The sequence below is a fragment of the Dromiciops gliroides genome, chromosome 2 (assembly GCF_019393635.1).
Source record: "Dromiciops gliroides isolate mDroGli1 chromosome 2, mDroGli1.pri, whole genome shotgun sequence".
In the NCBI taxonomy this organism is placed as follows: domain Eukaryota; kingdom Metazoa; phylum Chordata; class Mammalia; order Microbiotheria; family Microbiotheriidae; genus Dromiciops; species Dromiciops gliroides.
Window position 1 is genome coordinate 435,077,271 of NC_057862.1, and position 21,177 is coordinate 435,098,447.

Consider the following 21,177-nt stretch of genomic DNA (forward strand, 5'->3'; position numbering starts at 1 on the left):
TCAGGGTGGAGGGAGCTGGGGCTTTCCCCAGCTGTCCAGCCCGCTGAAGTGGAGGGGGAGGGGCAGCAGCCTATCTTATACAGAGAAAAACTCTGAGGGCCTAAGGCTTTTTAATCTCAGCCCAAAGGCAGGGTCCCCAAATCACAATAAATTCCCACATTACTCTTCCCCAGTGAGTCATCTTTTGTAACAAACATTTTTTAAAAAGAAAAGAATTCAGTATATTAACTGAGTTTGGTAGTACATACAGTATTCCAAACTCATTTATCTTCCAACTCTGCAAAGAGAGGAGGGAGGTGAATTTTCTCATTTTGGGGGGATAAGCTTGGTCATAATTATAGTCTTCAATTTCTTTTTCATCTCCTTTTGTTCTTTCCATTTACATTATTAAAATTATGAAGTATACTGTTTTTCTAGTTCTGCTTTCTTTACTCTATCAGTTCATATAAATCTTACAGTTTTCTCTATATTTCATATTTCTCTTTTCTTATAATATTATAATATTATGTTACGGTCATGTACCATAATTTATTTAGTCATTTCCCAGTTGGTAGATATCTTTTTTGTTTCTAGTTCTTTGCTCCCAAAAGAAATGCTGCCATGAATATTTTGAGCCTTTCTGTCTTTAACCTCCTTGGAGTAAATGCCTGGTTGTTGAATGTTTGCAGCTAGGTAGTGCAGTGGATAGAGCTTGGAATCAGGAAAACTCATCCTCATGAATTCAAATTCTGCTTCAGACACATACTAGTCATGTGACCCTGGGCAAGTCACTTAACCCTGTTTGCCTCAATTCCTCATCTGTAAAATGAGCTGGAGGAGGAAATGGCAAACTAATGCCAAGAAAACCCCAAATGGGGTCATGAAGAGTCAGACAGGACTGAAAGAATTCAACAACTCAAAACAGTTGGACATCTTGTAAATGGGTATGAATATTTTAGTTACTTTTTCAAATTGCTTTTCAGAATGTTTGGACAAATCCACAGATCCATCAATTGTGTGTGGTATCAGTGTGCTTATTTTCCCACATCTTCTCCAACATTAATTAATAACTACGTGCACCTTTGGTCAGCTATTGTCTCTATTCACAGTCCAAGGTCCAACTAGACTGACTCTGGGCTGGCCTTAAAAGAGGTCAGGCAGTTAGGCCCTCAAGTGGGGGTGCCTCTGGGATCCCCAAAACCCATTATATTTTCAATTAGCTTTTTTTTTTTTTTGCGGGGCAATGGGGGTTAAGTGACTTGCCCAGGGTCACACAGCTAGTAAGTGTCAAGTGTCTGAGGCCAGATTTGAACTCAGGTACTCTTGAATCCAGGGCCGATGCTTTATCCACTGCTCCACCTAGCTGTCCCCCCCATTATTTTTTCACTATGTATATACCCCCATATATATGTGTATATATATTTATCTATACACACATCTATCTATTTTGGATATCAGATCATTATCAAAGTTTTTATTGCAGTTTTTTCAAATTGGCAGCTTCCTTTTTTATCCTAGTTGAGGATTAGCATTAATTTTGCTAGTGCAAGAGCTTTTCCAGTTCATGTGATTAAGATTATTTACTTTATCTTTTGTGATTGCTTCTATTCTTTATTTGGTTAAGAACTTCACACCTAGTCATAGCTATGAAAGTGGCCTGGTTTGAGTCTTTTCTTATTTCTTGATGGTGTGCTCTTTAATATTCAGATTATGTATCAGTTTTGAGGTTATATGATAGATGTTTCTTTAACCCTAATTTTTGCCAAATTGCTTTCCATTTTTCTCAGATGTTCTTGTTAAATATGAAAATTTCCCCCAAGTAATTTATGTAATTGGGTTATTGAACACTAGTTATTGAGTTTACTCTTTGCTTCTTCTTCCTTATCTAATCCATTATTCTTTGGTGGTTTAAAAAAAAAAATCAGTTGCTGATTTCACTAGAGGGCAGTCTTTCCTAATATATCATTCCAGTATTTATTTTTTTTTCCTAATAGAAAAAATGATGTGTGAAAGGGCTAAAATAGTAGGTGATCCAGAAATTGTTTATATTTGCCTAGTGTGCTTGCCAGATCAGATATATTTATTTTGAAGCATAACTCAGAACTGGAAATGAAATGGAGATCTCGCATTGTGAAGTTGTGACTTTTGGGGAATTAGAAAGGCTGTTCATATTCCTCATACTGATATCTTCAACTCAGTCCTTCTCATTCTTTCTCTTTAAAAAAATTAACTTAAAAATAAAAATAAATAAAAAATTATGGAGTAATTTATTTAATACTTATTCTTTTCTTGGTAATTATACATGCTTACCTTTCTTCTTTTTCTGTAGTTTGGTACATTTGAACATTCTCTTCCTCTATGTGTGTGTATGTGTCTATGTTTTAGGAATGCCTTTCTTTAAAAAAATTTTTTTTTAAGTGGGGCAATGAGGGTTAAGTGACTTGCCCAGGGTCACATAGCTAGTAAGTGTCAAGTGTCTGGAGCGGGATTTGAACTCAGGTCCTCCTGAATCCAGGGTCAGTGCTTTATCCACTGCACCATCTAGCTACCCCAGGAATGCCTTTCTTTTTGGATGCCTATCTTTTTTCATTGATGATTAAGCTCAGGTTTGTAGGGTATGTTATTTTGTATTGCATCTTGAGCTCTATTGTTTTTTGGAATGTATTTTATTCTGTTTTATGTTATCTAGTGGATGTTTTGTTGTTAAAATTCCCTTTCCTTTATGTTTGAAGTTATTTTTTTCTGTAGACTTGCAAAATTTGTTGTTTGTCTTTGGAGTTATTCAGTTTAGTCACTGTATTTAAAGTAGTGCTTTGTTTTGTTTTTCTGGAGGAGACCTGTGGATTCTTCTCTTGGAATTCTTCAAGATTCTATGTTTCAGCACGCACTTTCTCTTGTCTTATAACATTTATTAGGAGAATTTTGTACTTTCTTTGAGAGTTTAGTATTCATTCTTGTATTTTTAAGAATTTCTCAGGTTAATTTATATTCTGTGCTTTAGGTTTTTAATGAACATTTTTTCCTCTTGAAATCTTTGGTGTTTCAGCTGTTTTTTGTAGTAGTCCTTCATCACTGCTTTTCTGAATCCTTCTCCTTTGATGGTGGATACATCATTCAGTGGGATTGACCGGCAAAGCTACCTCAGCCTTCTTCTGTGTTGGGAGACATGTTTTCACTGGCCTCAGCCTCTACCCTAAGCATCTTCCTCGGGGACAAGACTGATACTTTTCCTGTCCCAATTCCTTCCCTGGTTCTTATTCTTTCCTTTTCTGGCTGTTTGCCAGGTTTTACACGGTTGGAGGAGGGCATTCCAGACAGAATCCCTGCAGCCTTGGAGTCCCATGACCTCAGGTTGCTCCAGACAGAGTCCCATGCTGCTTCTTCCTCTTTTCCTTACGTGACTTGGAGGAAATGATGTCTGACTTTCAGGATGGGGTATGCTGTTATTCTTTCTAGCAGGAGGGGATCGCCTTTTTGGGTCCTTGGCATAGGCTGATAGGTCAGTTTAGTTTGTACATGCCTAGCAGATGCATGGAGGCCAATAGAATTAGGATGCTAAGTAGGTGCTTTAAGGTTTAGTAATCTCTAGTGTTAATTCTTAAGACAGTTGTCTTGACAAGGTTCTTTTTTTTTTTTTTTTGTCTTGTAGATTCAGCTGGTTGTTCTACATGTCTGGCACATGCTTTTTTAAAAAGGTAGTGGGGAAAGGGGCAGCTAGATGGTGCAGTGGATAGGGCACCGACCTTGGAGTCAGGAGGACCTGAGTTCAAATCTGGCCTTAGACACTTAACACTTAATAGCTGTGTGACCCTGGGCAAGTCACTTAACCCCAATTGCCTCAGCAAAAACAAAAACAAAAAAGGGTAGTGGGGACCAGAGAAAATGTGTAGTTCTCTATATTGTTGGTCATGTAAACCTGAAGCTACTCTCCTTCCCATTCTATCTCAAGTACGAGAAGCATCACTTGTCAATCTAATGTATAGAATTTCCTAATTTTTTTAACCCTTCTACTTGTCCCATAGGTACCTCAAACTTAACATGTGCGAAACACAGCTCATTACCCTTCCCTCAAACCTACCCTTCTTCCTAACTTCCCTATTACTCTTTACCACCATCCTTACAGTTACCCAGGTTTGCAACTTTGGTGTCAAACTCAGCTTCTCACTCACTCATTTCACATATTCAATCATTTGCCAAATCTTATCTTTTCCTTCTCTACATCTTTCTTCTGTGTCCTTTTTCCACTCACACAGCTGCTAGCCTGGTTCAGGTCTTCATTCCAACTTGCCCGGACTATCGCAGTAATGTCCCAGTTGGTTTCCCTGTGGTGTACATCTCCTCCCATTCCAGTCTACCCTCCATATATCTGCCAAAGAGTAAGCCTGACCAAACTCCCTCCCTGCTCCAGTGGCTTCCGATTAGCTCTGGGATCAAATAGAAACTCTTTGGTTTGGTATTGAAAGTGCTCTACAACCTGGCCCCTTTCTACTTTCTACTCTTCTTTCATATTACTCTTCTCCACACACTTTGTAGTTCAACCTATAAGTCTGTTTTTTTGTTTTTTTGTTTGTTTTTTGTGGGGCAATGAGGGTTAAGTGACTTGCCCAGGGTCACACAGCTAGTAAGTGTCAAGTGTCTGAGGCCGGATTTGAACTCAGGTACTCCTGAATCCAGGGCCGGTGCTTATCCACTGCACCACCTAGCCGCCCCTAGCCCCTTTCCTTGTAATAAGCACAGCAAATTAACACATAGGCCTTGTCATTTTCAGACCATCATTCTCTGAGTGTGGGAATGGGAACCTCACATATCCTTGCTTTCTAGCCCTTTGGTGGCACCATGCCATGTAAGAGTTAACAGAAGCAGTGGGAACAACAATGGAGGATTTAAGCGAATGAAAGGAGGTGATGATCTTAAGGGAGAAGGTGTAGTTTTTCAGGGATAAACCTCATTGTGTGTCATATTGACATTCGTTTTTATCAAGCCCTGCGGTTTCATGTACAGGATTGTAGGAGAGACTAGAGAACAATATCAGACAATGTAGAATCAATACATTCTTTAAGTACCAAGGGAATGATAGGAAATTTTCAATTACTTGACAAAGTGCATTGGTTATAATCACCTGTCAGGCATTGACATTTTTCTGTACTATTACTTTAAAATCATTTTAAGTTTGGAATTTTGTCAGTCCCATAACCACATTTGAATAATAAAGTTATGACTAGTGGGTGGCTAGGTGGTGCAGTGGATAAAGCACTGGCCCTGGATGCAGGAGGAACTGAATTTAAATCCGACCTCAGACACTTAATACTTACTAGCTGTGTGACCCTGGGCAAGTCACTTAACCCTCATTGCCCCAACCAAAAAAAGAAGAAGAAGAAGAAAAGAGAATAAAGTTATGACTAAACCAGCAAAAGGCTCAGGAAATGAAAAAAAGACAGATGCTCCATTGATGCTTTTAAAATTTTTATTTTTTCTTGGAATAATCATTTGAATCAAAGACAAAATATCAACTTTAACTTTGATTTTCTTGTTAATTGATGTAACTATAACATTTCTATGGGGTACAGATATTTTCCTTTTTAGGAGTATTATGTTTTTATAATGTGTGAAAACTAGTAATATTTATGAAGAATTAAGTATCATCTCTTCCTTACAAAATATGTTAATCCAAAGTCTTTACCAAGAGTTTAGTTAACAATGAAGTAAGTAGTAGACATAAAGGCATAATAGCATAGGTAGGCTACTATTGAACTAATAGTGTACCACATTTTTGGATCTACTTTTAAAATCTATCAAATATTCATTAAGCACCTACTACAAGCAAGATACTGTACTAGGCTCTGTGAATACAAAATCAAAATGAAACAGTCCCCTCCTTAAAGGAACTTTCATTATCCTTGAGTACACATTATCCATCTGTCCACAGATAAACAAATGCAAAGCATTTTTAGGAGGGAATGATCACTAACAATTGGGTGTTCAAGAAAGGCCTCCTATAGGAGGTGGCACCTGGGCTGAGCCTGGAAGTAAGCTTGGGATTCTCAGGGGGGATATGAGATGGGAGTGCATTCAAAGCCAGATAGCTGGAGAGAGGGGATACTGAGATCAGAGAATAGTTAGCAAACCAATTTATCTAGAATGTAGAGTACATTAAGGGAAGTAAGATGAAAAAAGTTTGGAAAAATGAGTAGAAGCTAGATTTTGGAGTTCTTTAAATGTCAAGCTGAGGAACTTGTACTTTATTCTAGGGGCAGTAGGGAATCCCCGAAGATTTTTAAGATATTGTGGAGAAAGAATCTACAAGATTTGACAACTTGATTGGATACAGAAATTGAGGGAGGAGGAAAAGTTAAGGATGATTCCATTTAAAGTAATGACAAATTGCATGAAATATTTAGAAATCAACCCACAAAGACATACTTAGAATTTTTATAAATACAAGTGCAAAACACCCTTCATAGCCATAAGGGAAGACCTAAATAATTGGAGAGACACTCACTATTGATTGATGGGTTGTACCAATGTGATAAACATCATTCAATACAATTTAAATTAATTTATCAATTTTGCACTATATTGATCATACTAATGGGTTATTTTATAGAGCTATACAGAATATGAAAATCATTTGAAGGAACAAACGTTTCCTAGTATTACTAATTTATAATGTAACTTGAGAATTGGTAGTCATCAAAACTTAGTACTAATTAAAAATAGAAAAGCAAATCATTGGAACAGACTAGACAAATAATATTCAGAAGCAAATACAAATACAACTCAGTGTTTGATAAACTAAAAAACTCTTTAAAAAAAAAGAGAGACAAGTAAGGTCCTGATATCTAAACCTGAGAGAGATAAAGCAGAAAAGGAAAAACTATAAACTAATATCACTGATACAAAGATATTGAATAAAACCATTAGTAAAATGTCTGCAGCAATATCTTTTTATGGGTAGTATTTTATTTTATTTTCCAATTACATGTAAAGATTGTTTTCAATGTTTGTTTATTTTATTTTATTTTTTTGGTGAGGCAATTGGGGTTAAGTGACTTGCCCAGGGTCACACAGCTAGTAAGTGTCAAGTATCTGAGGCTGGATTTGAACTCAGGTCCTCCTGAATCTTAGGCCAGTGCTCTATCCACTGCGCCACCTAGCTGCCCCTTAATGTTTATTTTTGTGAGATTTTGAGTTTGAAATGTTTCTTTCTACCTCCCTTCCCTCCCCACTCCACAAGACAACAGGCAATTAGATATAGGTTATATTTGGACAATCATGTTATACATATTTCCATATTAGTCATGTTATAAAAGAAGAATCAGAACAAAAGAGAAAAACTACAAGAAAGAAAGAATAATGACAAAGTGAAAATAGTATGCTTCAATCTGCATTCAGACTCCTTTTTCTCTGAATCTGGAGAACATTTTCCATCATAAGTCTTTTGTAATTTCCCTGGATCATTGCTTTGCTGAGAAGAGTACAGTTGATCATCATACAGTGTTGCTGTTACTGTGTACAATGTTCTCCTGGTTCTGCTCATTTCACTCAGCATCAGTTCATATAAATCTTTTCAGGTTTTCCTGAAATCCACCTCCTGCAGCAATAGATTTTTAAAAATTCACAAAATTCACAAAAATTCATTTATACTAGGAATGTAGGGATTATCCAACTTCTGGAAAACATCCTTTTCTCTTCTCCCTCTTCCGCCAATCACATAATTATCAGTAAAGAGAAAAATTGTTGATATGACAGCATTCATCTAGGTTAAAATACTAAAAAGTACATAAATAGATTTTTCTTTAATATAGTAAATAATATTTATTTTTATCCAGGACCCAACATTATAATGAAGAACTATCTTTCCAGTAAGATCAGAGATCAAGCAAAGATTATTGTTGTTTATTGCTCTTATTTGATATAATTCTAGAAATGTTAGCTTTAGTAATAAAAGCAAGTTGAGGGAATAAGAATAAACAAATTATAGGTAAAATTATTTCTATTTGTGGGTGATGTGGTTTATTTAGGGTAGTGGTTCCTTTTTTCTTTTTTTTTTGTTTATTTAGACTTTTATTTCCCCCCAATTACATGTAAAAACAATTTTTAATATCCATTTAAGACCCTGGGAAAGTCACTTAACCCCCAATGCCCCACAAAAAAACAAAACAACCCCCCCCAAAAACCCCATCCATTTAAGAAACTTTGTCTTCCAAATTCTCTTCCTTCCTTCCCCCCCCTTTTACAAAGGCAAGCAATTCAGTATAAGTTATATTTGTATAGTCATGCAAAACATTTCCATATTAGTCAGGTTGTGAAAGAAATCAGACTCCCGCCAAAAAAAACCTCAAAAAAAATAAAGTTAAAAAAATTATGTAGAGCAGTGGTTCTTAACCTTTTTTGTGAAAGATAGCATGCTTCCGTTTGAGTTCAGTCAATATCAATTCTTTCAGCATGCTTCATCATTAGTCCTTTGGGATTGTCTTGGATTGTTCTTCATCAAACAATATTGCTGTCACTGTGTCCAACATGTTCCTGGTTCTTCTCACTTCACTATATATCAATTTGTATAAGTCTTTCCAGGCCTTTTTTTTTTTAAAGTAGTAAACATTTTTATTTGTAGTTTGGGGTTCCAGTTTTTATTCCTCTTCCCACCCCCCTCCTGAGGTGGTAAGCAATCCTATTTGTCATTTCTTATAGCACAATAATATTCCATCACAATCACGTACCACAGCTTGTTTAGCCATTCCCCAATTGATGGGCATTCCTTTGATTTCCAATTCTTAGCCAAATATTTTTGTACAAATAGGTCTTTTTCTCTTTTTTGGGATGTCTTTGGGATATAAACCTAGCAGTGGTATTGCTGGAACAAAGGGAATGCACAGTTTTGTAGCCTTTTGGGCATAGTACTAAATTGTTCTACAAAGTGGCTGGATCAGTTCACAACTCTACCAGCTGTGGATTAGTGTCCCAGTTTTCCCACAGCCCCTCCAACATCCAGCATTTTCCTTTTTCATTATATTTGCCACTCTGATAGATACGAGGTGGTACCTTAGGATTGTTTTAATTTGTATTTCTCTGATCAATAGTGATTTAGAGCATTTTTTAATATGACTATGGATAGCTTTAATTTCTTTGTCTGAAAACTGCCTATTTATATCCTTTGACCATTTATCAGTTGGGGAATGACTTGTATCTTTATAAATTTGACTCAGTTCTCTATATATTTGAGAAATCAGGTCTTTCTCAGTGAAAATTGTAAAAAAAATTTTCCCCACTTTTCTGCTTTCCTTATAATTTTGGTTATATTGATTTTGTTTGTGTAAAAGTTTTAAAACTTTATATAATTGGGGCAGCTAGGTGGCGAAGTGGATAGAGCACTGGCCCTGGATTCAGGAGTACCTGAGTTCAAATCCAGCCTCAGACACTTAACACTTACTAGCTGTGTGACCCTGGGCAAGTCACTTACCCCAATTGCCCTGAAAACAAAAAAAACCCTTTATATAATCAAAATGATCTATTTTACATTTTGTAATGCTCTCTATATATTCTTTGGTCCTAAATTCTTCCCCTGTCCATAAATCTGATAGATAAACTATTTCATGCTCTCTTAATTTTCTTACGGTATCACTCTTTATGTGTAAATCATGTACCTATTTTGACCTTATTTTAGTATACATTGTGAGATGTTGATCTATGCCTAGTTTCTGCCAGTTTTTCAGCAGTTTTTGTCAAAGAATGAATTTTTGTTCCAAAAGGTTGGATATACTAGATTACTGTAGTCATTTACTATAGTGTAATTCATGCCTATTCTTATTCCACTGATCAGCCACTCTATTTCATGGCCAGTACCAGATTGTTTTGATAATTACAACTTTCAATTTCTATTTTACCTTCTGCTTCTAGAATATCAGGGCAGTTTTCCCTGAAAATTTCTTGGAAGTTGATGTCTAAACTCTTATTTTGTTCATGGTTTTCAGGTAGTCCAATGATTTTCAAATGATCTCTCCTGGATCTATTTTCCAGGTCAGCTGTTTTTCCAAGGAGATATTTCATATTGCCCTCTATTTTTTTTTATTCATTTGGATTTGCTTTACTGTGTCTTGGTTTCTCATAAAGTCACTAGCTTCCATTTGTTCAATCTTAATTCTTAGGCAATTATTTTCTTCAGAGAGCTTTTGTATCTCCTTTCCCATTTGACTTTTCAAGCTGTTGACTTTTTTCTCATGACTCTCCTCCCCGGCCAACAGCTGAACCCCCTCACTGGTCTGCGAGTTGAGCCTCAGAAGAAGCTGCTGGCGCCAAAGACTCCAAGGTGCTAGAGGCACAGTCTGTTCCTGGCTAGGTCCGGACTATGAGCTGAGCTCCTCTCTTAGCCTGATCAGCAGGTGATCCCAGTTGCCATCTTTGGCTGGAAAATAGTTTCACTCTGTTTTTATGTGAGTTAGGCTGCTCTGTTGGTTTTTTTTTTTAATGGCATTATTTGGGAGTGAGTGGATGGGTTTATTGGGAGCTTGCAGGAGTCACAGCCTCTCCTCTGCCATTTGGCTCTGCCCCCAGATTTTGATAATTACAACTTTACAATGCAATTTGAGATCTGGTACATTTTTTTCATTGATTCCCTTGATACCCTTGAGTTCTTGTTCTTCCAGATGAATTTTGTTACTATTTTTTCTAGCTCTATAAAATTTTTTTTTGATAGTTTGGTTGGTATGGCACTAAATAAATAGATTATTTTAGGTAGGATTGTCATTTTTATTTTATTATTATTGTCATTATTATTGTTTTTAATCTTAATAGTATTTTATTTTTTTCCAGTTACATGGAAAGATAGTTTTCAACATTAGTTTTTATAACATTTTGAGTTCCAAGTTTTCTGATTGTCATTTTTATTTTATTGGCTTGACCTACCCATGAGCAATTAATGTTTTCCTAGATGTTTACATATGACTTTCAGTCTTTTGTTTGTTTGTTTTTGAGGGGCAATGAGGGTTAAGTGACTTGCCCAGGGTCACACAGCTAGTAAATGTCAAATATCTGAGGTTTGATTTGAACTCAGGTCCTCCTGAATCCAGGGCTGGTGCTTTATTCACTGCTCCACCTAGCTGCCCTTGACTTTCAGTCTTTAATTTCAAGTACATGAATCCTCTCTTAATTTTAGAATGTAGACAATTTACACTTGTTTAGTCCCTTACGATTGTTTCTGGTAACTTTTTCATGTTTCTCGACTCCTCTTATTTATTTATTTGTTTGTTTGTTTATTTATTTATTTATTTTATTTTATTGATTGATTGATTGATTGATTGATTGATTGGGGGGGGTGAGGCCATTGGGGTTAAGTGACTTGCCGAGGGTCACACAGCTAGTAAGTGTCAAGTGTCTGAGGCTAGATTTGAACTCAGGTCCTCCTGACTCCAGGGCTGGTGCTCTATGCACTGTGCCACCTAGCTGCCCCAAAGACGATTTTATTCTAATTGGATTTGCCTTCAAGAAGATGTAATTCTTGGTTTGTTTTTTTTTTTTTAATGGGCAATGAGGGTTAAGTACTTGCCCAGGGTCACACAGCTAGTAAGTGTCAAGTGTCTGAGGCCAGATTTGAACTCAGGTCCTCCTGAATCTAAGGCCAGTGCTCTATCCACTGTACCACCTAGCTGGCCCTTTGACTCCTTTTAGCACTTCAGAATTTGCTTGGCTCTGGTCTTTTCATCAGGAATGCTTGGAAATTTTCTATTTTGTTAAAGGTTCATGTTTTCCCCATGTAAGATTGTACCTAATTTTGTCAATTAAGTTGTTTTTGGCTGTAAACCTATATCCTTTGCCTTCTGGAATATGGTATTCTAAGGTCTTTACTATTTTATACTGATGGCTGAAAAATTGTTATCCCTCTAATCAACATCACCTTGTAATTTCCAAACAATAAAAGCTCTAACTAGAGACTAGAGGCTTCTTCCATTTACTGGTCTAGGAGATGAAGAAGGGAAACAGTTAAAAGGGAAGGTTAATGCTCTAGTATCCAATTTTAAATCTCACAGTATGTAATCATGACAGTGACTCCTCTGTACTTGAATTCTTTCTTCCTGACAGCTTGCCATATTTTTTCTTTAACTCTGAAGTTCTAGATTTTGTTTGTGATGTTCTTGGGAGTTTTGATTTTGGGGTTCCTTCCATGAGGTAACTGGTAAATTCTTAAATTTCCACTTTGTCATCTGGTTCTAAGAGAGTGATCTAGGTAGTTTTAAGATTTCTTGAAATATGATGCCTGGGTTCTTTTTTTTTTTTTTTTTTGGTTATGGCTTTAAAGCAGTCTAATGATTCATTTTTTAAAAATAAGTTTTTATTGATATCTTCTGTTTCTTACATCATCATAGTTATCTCAAATATCTCTTCCATATTTCTTACGCCATCATAGTTATCTCAACTATTCCTCCCTCTTGTCTTCTTGAGAGCCATCTCATTTAAAAATAGGAATTTTTTTAGAGAGGAAAAAAAAATCAGCACAACTAATCAATGCATTGAAAAAATTTGATATGTGCAATGTAGAGTACCTATGGGCCTCCCACCTCCATGAGTGGGTGGGTTGGGAATGCCCTCTCATATATCTTCAATTTGAATCCTGCTGGATCTTTAAAATTTTGTTACATATATATATATATTTTTTTTTTTGGGGGGGGTGGGCAATGAGGGTTAAGTGACTTGCCCAGAATCATGCAGCTAGTAAGTGTCAAGTGTCTGAGGCTGGATTTGAACTCAGGTCCTCCTGAATCCAGGGCCGGTGCTTTATCCATTGCACCACCTAGCTGCCCCTACATTTATATTTGAATTTCTGGTAGTTACTTGTGTATATTTTCTTGACTCTGCTTATTTCATTCTGCATCACTTCATATAGATCTTTCCATGCTTCTCTGTACTTTTTACTTATATAATTTCTCATAGCATAGTAATATTCCATTACATTCACATACCATAATTTGCTTACTCATTCCCTAATTGATGGGTATTTATATTGTTTCTAATTCTTAGTTATCACAAAAAGTGCTGTTATAAATATTTTGGAATATGAGGACTTTCTTCTTATAGATGGCTTCCTTTAGGTATAATCCCAGTAATGGAGACTCTGATTCAAAGGAATGAACCTTTTTGTCATTTTTTTTTTACATAATTCTAAATTGTTTTCCAAAATGATTGTACCATTTTAGGGCCCCACCAACCCTTTATTCATAGGCTTATTCTTCCATTCCTCTAACATTGCCTATTGCCATTTTTTTTGGTAATTTTTGCTGATTTGTAGGGTGTGAGATGAAACTCCAGGGTTGTTTTGATTTGAATTTCTTTCACTATTAAGGGAGGGAATGAGAGAGGGATAGAATTTGGAACTCAAAACTTTAAATAAAAAAATAAATGAAATATATCTTTATGTCAAGTATGAACCCAATTTATTGTTGTGTTGTTTTTCAGTCATGTCCAAGTCTTCATGACCTCTTTTGGGGGTTTTCATGGTAATGATACTAGAGCGTTTTGCCATGTCCTCTTCTAGCTCTTTTTACAGATGAGGAAACTGAGGCAAACAAGGTTAAGTGACTTTTCCAGGGTCCCACAGGTCAGATTTGACTCAGGAAGGTGAGTCTTCCTGACTCCAGGCCCAGCATTTTCTCCACTGTACCACCTCATAGTCCCAATGAACCCAATAATCTTTATATAATCTTCCTATAGTCTCCCAAAAGGTATTTGATTTATAATTTTGTGAATTATAAACTCTAAAAAACATTCACACGCAAATTAGCTTATGGACAACAATGCCTTGCAGTCCTTGTTGCTACCTCAATGATTGCTGTGCCTTCTTTCTTTCTTTCTTTCTTTCTTTCTTTCTTTCTTTCTTTCTTTCTTTCTTTCTTTCTTTCTTTCTTTCTTTCTTTTTTTGCAGGGCAATGGGGATTAAGTGACTTGCCCAGGGTCACACAGCTAGTTAGTGTCAAGTGTTTAAGGCCAGATTTGAACTTGGGTACTCCTGAATCCAAGGCCAGTGCTTAATCCACTGTGCCACCTAGCTGACCTCCTGAGGTATCATTTTCATTCATTCATTCATTCATTTTATTTATTTGTTTGTTTGTTTGTTTGTTTGTTTATTTATTTATTTATTTGCAGGGCAGTGAGGGTTAAGTGACTTGCCCTGGGTCACACAGCTAGTAAGTGTCAAGTGTCTGAGGTGTGATTTGAACTCAGGTCCTCCTGAATCCAGGGCCAGTGCTTTATCCACTGCGACACCTAGCTGCCCCATAATATAGATTTAATAACATAGACTGGTACGTTGTCAATTTACAATTATAGTTACACAATTATTTGGTACTTTATGTAAATTTTTCACATCTGGCCTTCACGACAGCAGTGAGATAGATCATATAAAATATTATTATCCCAACTTAACAGAGATAACATGGTATAGTGAGAAGTAGTGTGGTATAATAGATAGTGATGAACATTATTCAGAAAGAACTGGGTTCACATCACATCTCAGACACTTAGTATCTATGTCACTTAATGTCCCTGAGTTTTACAGTTTCCTCATCTATAAAATAAGGGGGGTGAAGCTGATAACCATAAAGGGCTCTTCTAGATCTGAATCCATGATTCTGTGATTCAGAGAGTTTCAATGATTTGTCCAAATCACAGAGGAGGTGTTTGAACTCAGACTGATAATAAGTTTTTCCACTATATTATGCTCTCCCTCTGGCTATATCTTAAAATCCTGAATTTGTGGTAAAGAGCAAATAATGAGTTTTTGTGAATGAAATGAAAGTGACTATTTTGGCTACAGAATTTTTAACCAATCTGTAGGAAGAAACTAAGCATGTAGAGCATGGAAATAGAGAAAGGGGAATAGAATAAAGGCTCTGGACTGGGGCAGCTAGGTGGCTCAGTGGATATATAAAGCACCAGCCCTGGATTCAGGAAGACCTGAGTTCAAATCTGACCCCACACACTTGACACTTACTAGTTGTGTGACCCTGGGCAAGTCACTTAACCCTCATTGCCCCCCCCCAAAAAAAAAATAAAGGCCCTGGACTGAGGTTAGCTCTGGAGGAAGATTCTGAAGATGTTATGAGGAGAAATAATAATAGTAATACTTGACATTTACATAGTGCTTTAAAGGTCACAAAGATTTGGTCCTCATATTTCTGAACTAGTATGCTCTTTATTATATTATTAGCACCTTAATGTACATACTGAATGAATAGAACTTTTTATTAATGCTAAATGAATAGAACTTTTATGTTGTTGGACGACCACTAGTTGTTTATCAGAAGAGGGCCTAATTTTTCCATTCTCAGAATGGCACTGGCGTGGAGACAGTTTTTATTTTAGTCCTGCTGCTTTAATAACCCTTTGCTGCAATGTTCACGGGGGAGACCCTAACCTTTGATGCCAGGGTTGATTCCTTGAGGTCGGGGACGAGGGAATCATGGGAAAGAGGGAGTTTCCTATCTCCACCTAGGGGCTCCAAATCACCCCTAGCGGGGATTTTCAGGGGTACCTGGTTTGCTTGAGGTTCCAGGAACTGCTAGAATAATTTGGAGCTGCTTGTAAGAGATATCTTCCTAGGAAGACCCTAAAATAGCTTTTAAAATTTGCTTATTGAAAAGACTGACTTACCCCTTTATATTTCAAGCTACTTAGATTTTTATCTGCTTGGGATTTGGTAACCAGTTATGATGTTTGAAATTCAAAACATGGAGAATTTAGAATATTAGTAAGTTTCAGCAAACAACTAAATTGCTAAAGGAGAAACTGTAAGACCATAAATTTTGCCAAGTATATGCTGAGGGGATGGAGCCCAGCTGGCTCTCCCAGCAATCTGTTTTCAATTTAGACTTTATTTAGGGTAGTCTTGCAAAGGCTGGTATACTGATAATGACGGAATGGAGTGTCTGATATGTTCCTTCTGTTCAGACTCCATTTCCTATACAATGATTTTTACAGTTAATATGTTTCAAGTACATATTTTAGGATTTCTGTTTAAACCAGACAGTTTTAGCTTGAAAGACAACCTTTTCTGATAATTTTGGTACCATTTAGGCAATATATTTTAATATTGTATTTTCAGCCTCCGAGATGTGTCTTTCATTATAGCAGACCCAAGAAACAACATATGACTGCTTTGCTTAACGTTGTTGAAAGTAAGTCATGTCTATTCAAATAGTGTGGAAATTTCTTTATCAGATTCCAAAAAATATACATTTTATTTTTGAAGGCCTAGCTTTTTCATTGTTTCTGAAGTTGATCTTAAGTAGGAGAGGCTTCTTATACCAGTAGCCGACACTATTATTGCAGGTACCTTTTATTATAAGTAACTTCAACATAAGATTTGCTATATGACAATTGTCAGAGTAGTGAACGAATTTCACAGAATTTTAGAACTCAGTGGGACTTGAGAAATCATTTAGTCAAACTCTCATTTTATTAGTGACTACATTGAGGCCCACAGAAATGAGGCGACATGCCCCAGGTCACAAAGCTAATAATTGTCAAATCTGAGACTTTAATCCAGGCCTTCTGACTCCTGGGAGTTCAGTAATCTTTCCAATACACTATAATTATTGTTTTAAATATTCTCAGATTTCTTAAAGTTATATTTTTCCAAGACCTTTACAGTTTTATCCTGGGAATCAGGCTTGTTGAAAATGGACATAGAACTGTCAGTGCCACCTTCATTCTGCCATCTTAATTTGCTCTGGAGCCGGATAGAAATAATACTCAGAGACAAGATATTTCAGGAAATTTAATAAGTTAATTAAAAATTAATAAATGAAGGGATATTTGCCATCCTTTCCAAGCCAAGGGATTAGTTTCTAATTCTCCCAGATTCGGTGCAACTAAAGTGATTTAAATTTTTTTCATAAAGATTTTTTTTGTTTCAGTGAAATATTTCCATGATTTCATTACACATAAAGCTGACATATTTAATTGTCTAGGCTGGATGCTAGAAAGTTTGGTTTATGCTTAGCCACTTGAAATGTGTATAATGAAACATCAGACTTAGAAAATCTTTAGCGGTTTGTCACAGGGATCTGGATTTAGTACTGTATTATTCACTATTTTGATTGGTGATGTGGATGAAGGAATATACATCTTAACTCAGTGTTCTCAGTTTCGTTAGCATATAACCATGTATTATATGTCCTGATTATTCTTTTAATCATTCTGGTTTTACTGTGATTTCACCTTGTTCATCTGCTATTTGCTTGATTTGATTTTCTCCTTTTTAATCAGATTAGTTGAGTTTATCAATCTTATTAGTCTTTACAAAGAATCAGCTTTTAGTTTTATTCATTATTTCTGTGGGGATTTTTTGTTTTCAATTTATCTGTTTACCCTCTAATTTTTAATATCTCTTCTTTTGTACTTAATTTAGGTTTATTTATTGATTTTTTAATTTTCAAAATGCATATTCAGTTCATTAGTCCTCTCTTTTTCTACTTAGTGTATGTTTGTAGGGATATGATTTTCTCCCCAAGGACTGTTTAAACTGTTTCCCAGAAATTTTTGTATGTTGTTTTATCATTTTCTTCTTTAAAATTGTAAACTGTTTCTATGATTTGTTCTGTGACCCACTCATTATTTAAGATTTCATTGTTAAGTCTCCATTTGGGTCAGTATGTTTTATTTGTGGTCCCTTAACCAATTTCTGTTCTTATTACATTATGGTCTGTAATGGATTTATTAACCATTTCTGCCTTTTTAACATTTTTTTGGTAATATCTCTGCCATGTACATGGTACAGTACATAGTCCATTTTTGTAAAAGTTCCATGTGGCATCAAGAAATGTATATATGCCTTGGCTGTTCCTTTTAGAATGAGCCATGAGTCTTCTAATTCTTGCTTCTCTAGAAATTTATGCAGTTCCATATTTGCTTTTTTGTTTATTTTTCTGTTAGACATACAAAACTAATAGAGGGATACTGAAGTCTCCTGTCAACTATTGTGTAACTATCTAGAAGCTCAGATAATGTTTCCTTAATGAATTTGGATGCAAAGGTATTTGGAGCATATAAGTTTATTAATCATATTGGTTTGTTATATATGTTTCCTTTCAGCATAATATAGTTTCCATGTTTATTGATTTTTATATCTTGAATGTTTTTGTTTTGTTAAATGTCATGATGGCAACTCCTACTTTTTTGGATTCACATGATGTATAATAATTTTTTCCCCATCTCCTCAGTTTTATTTTTTGTATGTCTTTGTTTTTTAAATGTGTTTCTTGTAAGCAACAGATTGTAGGGTTTTGTTTTCTTATCCATTCTATCACTCTTTTCCATTTTATTGGGTTATTTAATCCATTCACATTTAAAGTTATGAGTTACCTGTGGAGACAGCTAAAGTTGTTTTATTTTTGGCACATTTTTTCTGTTTTGGAGAGGTTTGAGAGGTCTCAAGGATTGGAGAAAATGTCTAGTTTGCTTCATCTTATTGATCTGGAGGTGGATCTTATATTCTTTCCAGTCTACTGCATAGCTTCCTAATTGCCTCAGACATTAGTGATCTCCTTGTCACTGGGGATTTGAAGTAGAAGCAAGTTGAACATCTGTCAGGGATCATAGGACTTAGAACTGAACGAGACCCGAAGGGTCATCGATTTGTCCAACATCACCCAGGTAGTAAATGGCAGAGCTGATAATTAGACTAAAGACCCCTGACTCTGACTCCCAACACTCTTTTGCTATATAAGAATGTTCATTTTTGAATAGAAGTTCAGACCAGAACTCTGAAGATCCTTCCCAATTTAAGATTCTATGATCATTTATATTAGAATATTTCTTTTTTTTTTTTTTTTAGTGAGGCAATTGGGGTTAAGTGACTTGCCCAGGGTCACACAGCTAGTACGTGTTAAGTGTCTGAGGCCGGATTTCAACTCAGGTCCTCCTGAATCCAGGGCCGGTGCTCTATCCACTGCGCCACCTAGCTGCCCTAGAATATTTATTTAACCAAATTATCAATTAGTTATGGGTTAAATAAAAAAGAAAAGCTAGAAAAGCCATACTGTACCTTAGTGACTAAGTGTAGTATATCACCTCTGTTCTCATTTTGTACATTATTTAATGTCAGTGTCCGGTTAGGATTGTGTTCTGCCTAACTTGTATGCAGTTTAAAAATAGGACTCTGAGCCATCTGGTTCAGCTTTGCTACTACCACTTTCTGCCAGTAACCTGATATGTTATGTTTGGTTAAAGAAATTGGTGACTGCAGAGCTGGTTAAGTGAAGGAGAGCTGAAGAGTGGAAATTGGAACTGCTTGTTCTGTGGGACTGCTGAGAACTTGTTCACTGGATCAGTTTTCTGGAGGCTGGGAAGTAGAAAAGGTTGGACTTAAGTGTAACTTAGTAATATAAATACAACTTTGTTAGATTCCTGCTGTTACTCAGTGGTAGAATATATTCAACAAGGCCCATCTGCAGAATTTGGCCTGTCTTCAGATTGGCAGATGAGCCTCACCCAAATTCAGAGAAAAGTTTGACTCAGGACTTTACAACAATAAAATTAATTTAAAAAGTGCTTTATGAGTTACATAGCAATTGAATTAATATTTTAAAAAACAAACTTTACTTTTAATAGACAAATAGTAAAAACAAACTTATTTAATGAAAACTATTTGAATTTTGTCTTTAGATCCCCAGTGTTTGACATAGTTCCTGGTACATATTAGGTGCTTAATAAATGCTTGTTGCTGGATAAGAAATAAGATGAAAAGGAAGAAATTCAGGCAATTTAAAAGAACAGTTAAAATGAGGTTTTTAAAACATTAACTTAAGCTTTTTTAGTTGCTAAGAAAAGCTTTTCTCTACACTTGGCCAGTTTATTTACAGATGAACCAGGTTTTTCATGTTTCACCAGAAATACTGCTGTTGGAACAGCTTATCAGTGTTCAAATTTGACTTACAGGATGCTGGAAATGATTTAAATCAGGACTTACAAGGCTAGATATGCTTATTAATAAGGTTACACAAAGATGATCAAGCAGACATCAGTAGTCCCAGGATTCATTCCCACTAGTCTTGAAGTGGTCATAAGCCTCAGTTTTCTGTATTCTAAGGTATGTTTCAGGCACTTCTTTTTTTTTTTTTTAATTTGGTGGGGCAATGAGGGTTAAGTGACTTGCCCAGGGTCACACAGCTAGTTAAGTGTCAAGTGTCAGAGGCCGCATTTGAACTCAGGTCCTCCTGAATCCAGGGCCGGTGCTTTATCCACTGTGCCACCTAGCTGCCCCCTCAGGCACTTCTGATATCACATTATATTCAGGACACTGCCTCATTGCTAAGACATCCTAAAATTCCCTTGAGAAGAAGTGTGTTTTGTTTTTTTTTAATTTAAGAGATTTTTATACCTCAAAGTCAGGTCAGATGGAAAAATCCTGGCAGTGGCTTTATGCCATCTCCTGGGTCAGTCTTATAGAGGGGATCTCAAGGGGCAATGGGGGATAGAAGACACTTGAAACACGACAGTTATGACTTATCATCTCTGAAAGGGGGCCTAAAGGAGCTGAAACAAACAGCATGTGTCTGCCACACTGGAAGATTATACACTTGGGCCTTGTAAATCAATTCATGGGTAATTAATCTTCTAAAGCTCTCTGCAGTACTTGACTACAGATTTATTTATTGCCCATCTCAGGATACTCAGTATCTCTGGGAGAATTTCACACAAAATATGAAAGAGTATTCATCCCTGCCTCAACACTCTTACTCAGGGGTTCTTAACCATTTTTGTGTTGTGGACCCCTTTGGCAGTCTTGTGAAACCTTCTCAGAATGATGTTTTTAAATGCATCTATTTAATCCATAGGATTGCCAAGGAAACCAATTCTTTTTTTTTTTAATAAAAATATTTTATTTTTTCCCAGTTACATTTAGAGATAGTTTTCAACATTTGTTTTTATAAGATTTCCAATTTCAAATTTTTCTCCCTCCTCCCCTCCCCTAGACAGCAGGTAGTCTGATATAGGTTATATATATATATATATATATATATATATATATATATATATATATATTAGCATTAAACATATTTCTGCATCAGTCATACTATAAGGGAAGAATCAGAGTAAAAAGGAAAAACCTCAAAAAAGCAAAACAACAGCACTAAAAACAAAAGAAATAGTATGGTTCAATCAGCATCCATATTCCACAGTTCTTTTTTTTTTTTCTTTTTCCTGGAT

General features: G+C 35.9%; 1 protein-coding gene across 1 annotated transcript in view; it reads left to right on the forward strand.

The window, feature by feature from the left end:
* Positions 1-21,177, forward strand: part of EXD3 (exonuclease 3'-5' domain containing 3) — a 422,505-nt gene that overhangs the window by 14,854 nt on the left and 386,474 nt on the right. The window lies entirely within an intron of this gene.